Source organism: Canis aureus, chromosome 5 (genome assembly GCF_053574225.1).
Source record: "Canis aureus isolate CA01 chromosome 5, VMU_Caureus_v.1.0, whole genome shotgun sequence".
In the NCBI taxonomy this organism is placed as follows: Eukaryota; Metazoa; Chordata; class Mammalia; order Carnivora; family Canidae; genus Canis; species Canis aureus.
The window spans coordinates 31063464-31071468 of record NC_135615.1 but is presented as its reverse complement, the minus strand read 5'-3'; the positions used below and the strand labels follow the sequence as shown (position 1 = coordinate 31071468).

Here is an 8005-nt window from a genome sequence, read left to right as displayed (position 1 = left end):
GACCCCAGGGTCACGACCTGGGCTGGAGGCAGGCACTAAACCGCTGAGCCCCCCGGGGATCCCCTGCCTCTTTCTCTTGATCCCCCTGGCTCTGTCTCCCAGACGGTACGTGCCACACAGGAAGAGGTCCACGCAGGGGTCGGGGCGTGACCGCGGCATCGGGGAGCCATGGGTTGTTCTTGTCCAGAGAATCTTTGAAAGCAAGTCTGAAATGATCCCTCAGGGATTTAGATGCCTTAACACAAAGGTCGTGTATTTGTTTTATTTAAAACAGCCTTGCGGGTCGAGGGATCAATTAAGGAGGACAACGAAGAGCCGGCTCCTCGTCCCAGGAGGCTCAGGCGGCAGGTCCTACAGGGGAAAGGCCGGTCACCCCGGCCCGGGCTCCGCTGGGGGCGAGTTACTGAGCTCCCGGAGCTCTGGTTCTCTCACCTGTAGAACGGGGAGAGGAGCTCCTGGCCCAGACGGGGAGGTACACCAGGGGCCTGGCCGGGCAAGCTCTGTGAAGGTGCGTGACCACTGTCCTCTGGGGCATCGTGCCCCAGGCCACCATGCAGCACAGCAACGCAGGTGGCGCGGTCCTTGAATCCAGGGGAGGGCGGGGCCGGAGACTCTCCTCTGGGCGGGGGCCAGGGCAGGACAGACCCGGGAGGAAGGTGCTCACGGAGGAAAACGTGCAGCGGTCACTACTGTTTGAAAGATCTGCTCAAGAGCCTGGAGATGAATGTCCTAACCCACGACCTCACCCTTCCTGAGGCTCGGTGGATTCCAGTCTGGGCCACATCGGACCGACTGCCTTCTTGCCAAGGGCGGGGTTCGGGGCTGTCTGCTTCCAACCTGCCGGCCTGCCGGCCCATCCTGGACACCGCATCCCAGCGGGTGACTCCTGATGGGAGGGAGGTGCTTGTGGTGCTCCCAGGGTGAGGCCACGGGGTGTCTTCAGGGACCCGAGAGCAAGCCGCCTTCCAGCACAGACGACCACCACGTTTCCTACCGGGCGAGGGAGACCGGGAAGGGCAGAGCGCGGGGACGGGGGCCACAGGCCACGTCCTGCGGTCAGAATTCATTGGACACATCCCTCCCCACCCCCTGGCTGCCCGGCCCGCACCCAGGAGAGAATGCGAGCAGACCCTTCGCAGAGCTCCAACCGTCGTATCAATCCAAAGAAGCCTTCGCTGAGGGTCATGGTCCACGAGGGTCTGCAGGATCAGATGGAGGCTACGTGGGGTGACTCCTGAACGTCTGTTGACGTGGACGGTGCGCCCGGGGAAAGGCGTGAGAATCAACAAGGAGCCCAGGCCTTGTGTTCTCGGAGAACGTTGCTCACATCTCTTGCAACGAGTCCGATCACCCAGCTCTGTGGCGGTCGATTCACTGCCTTCTCTGCTGGACCTCCAGACCTGGCTGCGTCTCCTTCACTTCGGATCCCCAGCACCCACCCCGGGCCAAGCACGTGGCAGGCCCCTGCTAGCATTTGTTGAGTTCAAGCACGCCAAGTCCTCGTGTCCGGGGCACACGGTCCTACACGTGGTCAGCACCAGTCCTCCAAGGCCGTGCGAGCTCAGGACACGGTGAGCTGGCTCCACAGAAAAGGATCCGAAAGAGGATCGGGGCTCCAGTGGGCGGACAGGAGAGTCCCAGGTAAAGGGAAGGGCGTGAGGGGAGCAGGGAGCCGAGTAGACGATGTTTCCTGTCGCCCATCCTCATGCCAACAGTGATGATCACAGTAAAATTAACAGTGACAGCGCCTCCCATCGCCTGCGTGCTGAACAGGTGCAAGGCGCCATTTGAAGCATTTTGCACGAACCTTTCAGTCTTCACACTCCGTGCGGATGAGGACACTGAGGGGTCCGTGGGGATGAGGACACTGAGGTGCGGAACAGTTAAGGACATCTCCCAAAAGCTCAAAGTGGCAGAGTGAGGATTCAGACCCTGAGAGGTGGCTGCAGAGCCCCCCTCCTGCCCGTCCTGACCTTCCCCTCCCGAGGTCACGGTCGCCGGGTGCTCCCCCCACGGCCACGGCTCCAGCCTCTGGTTTTACCTGCCCCCACCCCCACCCCGGGGTGCATTTCCAGCAGACGAGCTTGCAGGGTTAGAAAGCGGCCTGATTGACGTGACCCCATCTGGAATCTCTCAGCCTAGTGCATCGGTGCCTTTGCAGTCGTGTCCCCAAAGCCCCGGGCTGTCTCTGCTCCCACAGCCTCTCGAGCATCTTCCCACACCGCAGACCGCTGCCGCCCAGTGCTCCCAGAGCCCGAAGCCTGGGGCCCCCACCCTCACTGCGGCCCAGCCCCACACACGCTGCTTACACCTCTACCTAAAACACCCGTGGGTCAGGGAGGCAATTTATGGGACCGCTTGGAGGGCCGCTTCCCTGCAACCGTCCGTCGCCGCCCTAGGAACCTCAGCACTCGTCCACCCAGGGCAAATCCCGCTGTGCTCAGCCTGAGGTCCCCGTGGAGCCTCCCCAGAGACCGCCCCACCGCCACCAAGACCCCTTAGTTACAGGCACGTCTTCAACATGAACTGTGACTATTTCTCCTTTTTTTAATTTTTAAAATATTTATTTATTCATGAGAGACACAGAGAGAGAGAGAGAGAGAGGCAGAGACACAGGCAGGAGAAGCAGGCTCCCTGCAAGGAAACCCGAGGTAGGACTTGATCCCAGGACCCCAGGGTCACACCCTGGGCCGAAGCAGATGTTCAACCACTGAGCCCCCCAGGGGCCCCAATTTCTCCCCCTTTTTTCTTCTTTTCAAACCCGGCTAGACATAGTAAAAGCAACGTGAACGGCTTCATTTCCTCCCTACCTAGAAATTCTAATAAAGAGATTTGGTTCAGAGTTCCCTACTGAAATTTTTTTAAGAATGAAATAATGGGTTTTTGTCCAGATCTGTTCAAAACTAGCGTGGGGGGCAGGAGGCTATTGGTGACACGCGGCTGGTTGCGAGCTGCTCGTTGAGGAGGAGGATGGTATGTGCAGGCTAGTTACACAATCGTTACTTGCGTGTGCATAAAAATCCTGTTCCTGTAACATTCTCCCACAAAAGAGTGGAAGACATATAAAATTCTTCCAAAGTTGGCAGGACAAGCGAGTCCGACTCATGGCAATGACACCGTTTCGAAGTTTCCCTTGTAATTTCATTTGTCCGCATAAAATCCGGTCCCTGTGAGCCAGGGATACGTGGACTTGGCCGGCTGTGTGTTCCCGGCTCAACAAAGCAGACGGAGCTGGACCTGGTGCTGGGGAGGGGGGCGCCCCCCCGGGCCCGCGGCCAGGAAGGCCCCGTCTGGGTCCCACAGGCCTGGCGGTAGCGGCTCCCTCATCAAAGCTGCGGCCCTGGTCTAGACACATATCTGCAGTGTCACCGCTCCGGATTCTTCGGAGTCCACTAAATGCTGACGTCCACAGTGAGCCCCGCGGCCCGTCTCAGAGCAGCGACGTCCCGGAGGTGGCCTGCCACGTGTGAACGCTGGAAACAGCAGGCCGCCTGGGAGCACGAAGATGGGACACTGGGCAAATGGTGTCACCGGGAGTCCCCCGTGGGGCTTGGAAGTGCCCACCTTTGGCCAGAGGAGCCAACGGGCTGTCTAGAGGCTCCATTTAAAGGGATTTCAGGCCTGGGGAGGCCACGGTGCCTGAACTCCAGGCCTGGCTCCTCATCCCTGAGTCTGGCAGGATGACCCTCCAGAGAGATACCTCGGGGCAACCTTGGGGTGGCCCGGGCGTGTCGGAGGCTGTGGTGGCCCAGCCAGTGTTGCCCGGGCAGCCCGCCTGCTGGGAGGCCTCCCCCGCCGTGCCCTGGCCCCAGCCCTGCGCCGTCCAGCAGTCGGGGGCCGGGGGTCTGTGACATCCTGGGGCGCTGTCTGGGACCCCGTCAAGCCCCGCAGCCTTCTCCCCTCTGGCGCTGGGGGAGTTTCGGGGACTTGACCTCCCTTGTGCACCGGCTGCCTCCGGGAGAGCAAGGCCCACGCTGTCCCCTTCCATCTCACGGACGCTGGAAGCGACTTGGAGCACAGACAGGAGCCTGACGGGACCCAAGCCCAGGCTGCACGCGGTGGCGCTTCCCAGCAAGGGCGGTGACTGCGGCGACTCCAGCGCCCCCACTCTGGCTCCTGAGTCCAGCCCACGGGCAGCTGCCGCCGTAAGCGGTCCATGGCATCGGGCAGCCCCATCCGCGCGCGCAGAGCAGCCTGCACCATGCATCCCACTACGGCCCCTCAGTCGTTTCCTCCCTGGGGCCCCGAGCACCCCGACGCCGCCCGGCACCTGGCATGCTGGCCCGGGCCCGGGTCCCGCCTGCACCTGCTCTGCCCTCTGTGCCCCCCACCCCGATCCCCCATTGGCTCTCCGGGCCTCCCCGAGGCTCGGGACTCTCACCGCCCCTCCTCAGAGGCACAGCATCCACCACACCGGGTTCCGGCTGCTGGTTTACCTCCTGCCGCTATGGATGCATGTGTGCCCCCCAAACCCTTACGTGGAAACCTCGCCCCTAAGGTGATGGTAAGTGGCGGCGTGTCTGGGAAGTGATTAGCTAGCGAAGTGGCACCCTCATGAATGGAGTCGTGTCCTTATAAAAGCGCCTCCAGAGAGCCCCCCCGCCCCTTCGTCCACGTGAGGACACAGCAAGCAGACCCCGTCTGCGAACCAGGAAGCAGGATCTCACTGGACACCGAATCTTCTGGAGCCTTGATCATGGACCTCCAGCCTCCGGAATGTTCCAGAAATAAATGTCTGGGGTTGATAAGCACCCCAGTCTGTGGTGTTCTACTACGGCAGCCCGCATGGTCCCCCAAACTAAACTTGGGAGGCCAGAACTGTTTAATCCGCCACTGTGTTCCGGGGCACAATGCCTGGCGCCCAGTGAATACGCGGACGCAGAGGGCGGATGCTTGCACGGTGTAGACCACATGCCCAGTTGCGAGTGCCAGCCCCGAAAAGGCTTCTCAATGATCCTTACTGTCATTTCTTTACAACCTTGATGCCCTCTGCTCTTCCCATGTCTCTCCTCCTCAGAGATGCGTATCCTCCAAACCACCCTCCGGCTTCCTCCCCATCTGGAATATTTTGTGAAGGAATGAGGTTGCTTTGAAGAGTTAACGCCCCAACTCAGCAGCAGAGAGTGGCTGTCCTTGCCACCTTGCAGCCCCGACCTCCAAGGCTGAGCCCACAGACGAAGGCTGGACCCCAAGGAGAGTGGGACCGCAGACACTCACTGCATAAGGGCATCTCCCCCCCACTGCCCCGTAAGATGCTGAAATCTCAGGGAAGTGAGCGCGGAAGGCAGTAGCCCAGAGTTCCCAAGGGGTGGGCTTTGAAGGTGGGCGACTTGAGTCTGAGTTGAAGTGCTGTCTCCCACCATTTGCATCCGATGTAAAGTGTGTGCAACACCCGCTGCGTTAAGAGTGAGTCCAGCTGCTACAACAAACAGGCCCAAGCCGCGGTCACTATGGCGCTTCTCACGCAAAGCCAGGTGTACTGCGGCTCTCCCACCCCGCACTGCTCCAAGCCCAGGGTCCACGGGTCTCCCACGTGGGGCTCTGCCCAGTGCTGCAGCCTCGCCGCCCTCTCCAGGATCTGCACTCGGTCACCCAACAGGTGAGGGGAGGGAGCACGGAGGGTTGCTCGGGACGGATAGGCCAGGGTGGAAGTGGCATCCATCCAATGGCCCCGGGGCATCTAGAAACCGGGGCAGGTGGAGCAGGAAATGTGGAAAATGAAATGTTTTGGAAAACCCTTGGTGTTGCTCCTGCCACGCCTCCCTGACGGAATTGTTGCCTTTAATGGAACAGCACATAAAAGCACTGAGCAGGGTCATGGCCCTGTAGTGGAGGCCAAAATGGCAGGTTTCCTTCTTTCTTTGCCTTGGGTGATAGTTTGGACTGGAAGGTTTCTAGAATGATCTCTGGATGTAAATGAGCCTCCGGTCTGTTTGTCTTTTTGAAGCACCTGCTCCAGAGGCTTTTGGAGGCACTAGCCAGGCATCAGAGGCCCAGGGGAGTCTGAGAGGTCACCCTAATTTGTCAGAACATTTGGAAATTTCTGCAGGAAGTACTATGACAGATGTGTGCCCCCACACCCACGTCCATACCCATCATCCACAAATACACTTTCTGTTCTGCTCCAAAAGAAGACCAGTTCAGGATGACTAGGTTCTGAATTTCCTCAACGCATGTTAGAGAGGCTTAAGGAGTCTTTGGGGACAAAGCCACAGAATGGGGTGCCTCTGTCTGAGAAGGTGTGACTCAGGGTGGAGTCAGCTGTTCAGACAGGCTTCTGGAAGCAGGTGGGATGAGACAAATGGGAGGTGAGAGGCAGAGGCTCAGACTCTTCCCACCATCTCCCCATGCTCTCTTCCTGCCCTTCAGAGGCTTGTTGATGTACCAGGGGATGGGAGTGGAAGGAGAGGTGTTGGCCGGTGCCCCTGCATCTCGGGGGCTAGTCAAGCTGCTAGAGAAGATATAAGAATGAGGCTGGTGGGCTTACAGGGATTCAAACCAGCCCCCGGTGATAAAGGAAGCTGGACATCTGCAGACAAATCAGCAGCACAGAAGGAAAGGTGAAGCAGTGCAAGATCACTCTGGGGGCCCCCCCCACCAGTGTGCAAGAGCCCTTGGAGGGACCTCACCCCTAACACAGTACAAGATCCCTTGGGGGGCCCCCACCCCTACCACAGTGCAAGATCCATGGAAGGCCCCCAACCCTAACAGAGTGCAAGAGCCCTTGCCACCCCTAACACAGTGCAAGATCTGTTGAAGGGATCCCCACCCTTACCACAGTGCAAGATCCGTTGAAGGGGCCCCCACCTCTACCACAGTGCAAGAGCCCTTGGAGGGCCCCCACCCCTACCCTGGCCAGTGTTTAGTCTTCTCAGAGTTTTCCCTCAAGGACCAATGGACTCTCTGTGAGATCATGAGTTGCTGGTTCCGGTATCCAATAGGAGACCCAGTACTTTCTCACTTGGTCTGGGAGATTCTGTTGCTAATGTTGCTATTGGTTAAGGCAGCAGCAGACTGTAGCTGTTCAGTGGTGATGATTCTTCAGGATCGAGAAAAATCCCTTCTTCCCCTAGCTTATCAGCGCTCCATTAGGACACGCTATCTGCTCATCCCCGGACCTCTGTGCTCAGCAGAACTCCAGATCCCTCAGATACCTTCCCACATCTGCTCCTCTCTTCTCAGGCCCTCCGAGAAGTAGAGGAGCAAGGAAGACAATGCCATGAGAATCTATTCTTCTTTAGAAAGATTGCTTTCCCTTTGTCTCTTATGATTTGGAAGGAGAGAAGGTCCGGACAATCTTAAGCCTAAGAAAAGTGGCAGAACAGGGTGCCTCTGGTCATGGGAATCCAAGTATAGGGAGAACTAACTTCCCATGGGCGGTCTTTCCTCTCACATCTCCAGAAAAGCCATAAAATGGAAACACATACACACGTTCAAATCAAATCCAGACAAAAAGTCAAGGACTCTAATACAGCAGTTGGGGACATGCCAACCCATTTCTCACCTAGCTTCAGGGCACCATCTTATTTTGACAGTCATAGGAACTGGCTGTGGCTTCTGGCCCATGGCCAGGTATGCTGAAGGCCGAATTTCCAAAACTCTGTGATAAGCGCTCATCTCTAGGCTCAAATACTCCACTGCATTTCCTTCTCCCTTTCTCCCATATTCACATCCTCTCCTTTTAAGACTCATATTTCATTTGAACCAAATTTCTCTTTCCTCCTTCATCATGTCACGGCAGCCTCCCTGCCCCAACCTTCTCTGAGGAATGGGCCCACAGGCAGGAGCTTGTACTCGTCATCCTTGATTAGTCAAAGTGGTGATGAGCTCAACTTCCCTCCACAGTCAGCATGAGTACTCCTTCAAGTTGTTTCTTCATAACTAGGACAACTCCATGACTGGTGAGCATTGAGTAGGGCGAGAAAATCATTCCCTGGGGGGCAGGAAATAGCTTATTTGCCTTTGGAGTTAACTCCTCCAGTTATAAAATGGCCAGTTCTCTAGG

General features: G+C 57.9%; 1 long non-coding RNA gene across 1 annotated transcript; it reads right to left on the bottom strand.

Annotated features, from left to right (window-relative positions):
• Positions 1–6150: 6150 nt before the first annotated feature.
• On the bottom strand, positions 6151–7106 carry LOC144313375 (uncharacterized). The gene is made up of 2 exons (XR_013379035.1): positions 6776–7106; positions 6151–6451 (listed from the first exon to the last, which is right to left on the bottom strand). It is a non-coding gene; the product is annotated as an uncharacterized LOC144313375 (long non-coding RNA).
• Positions 7107–8005: the final 899 nt, after the last annotated feature.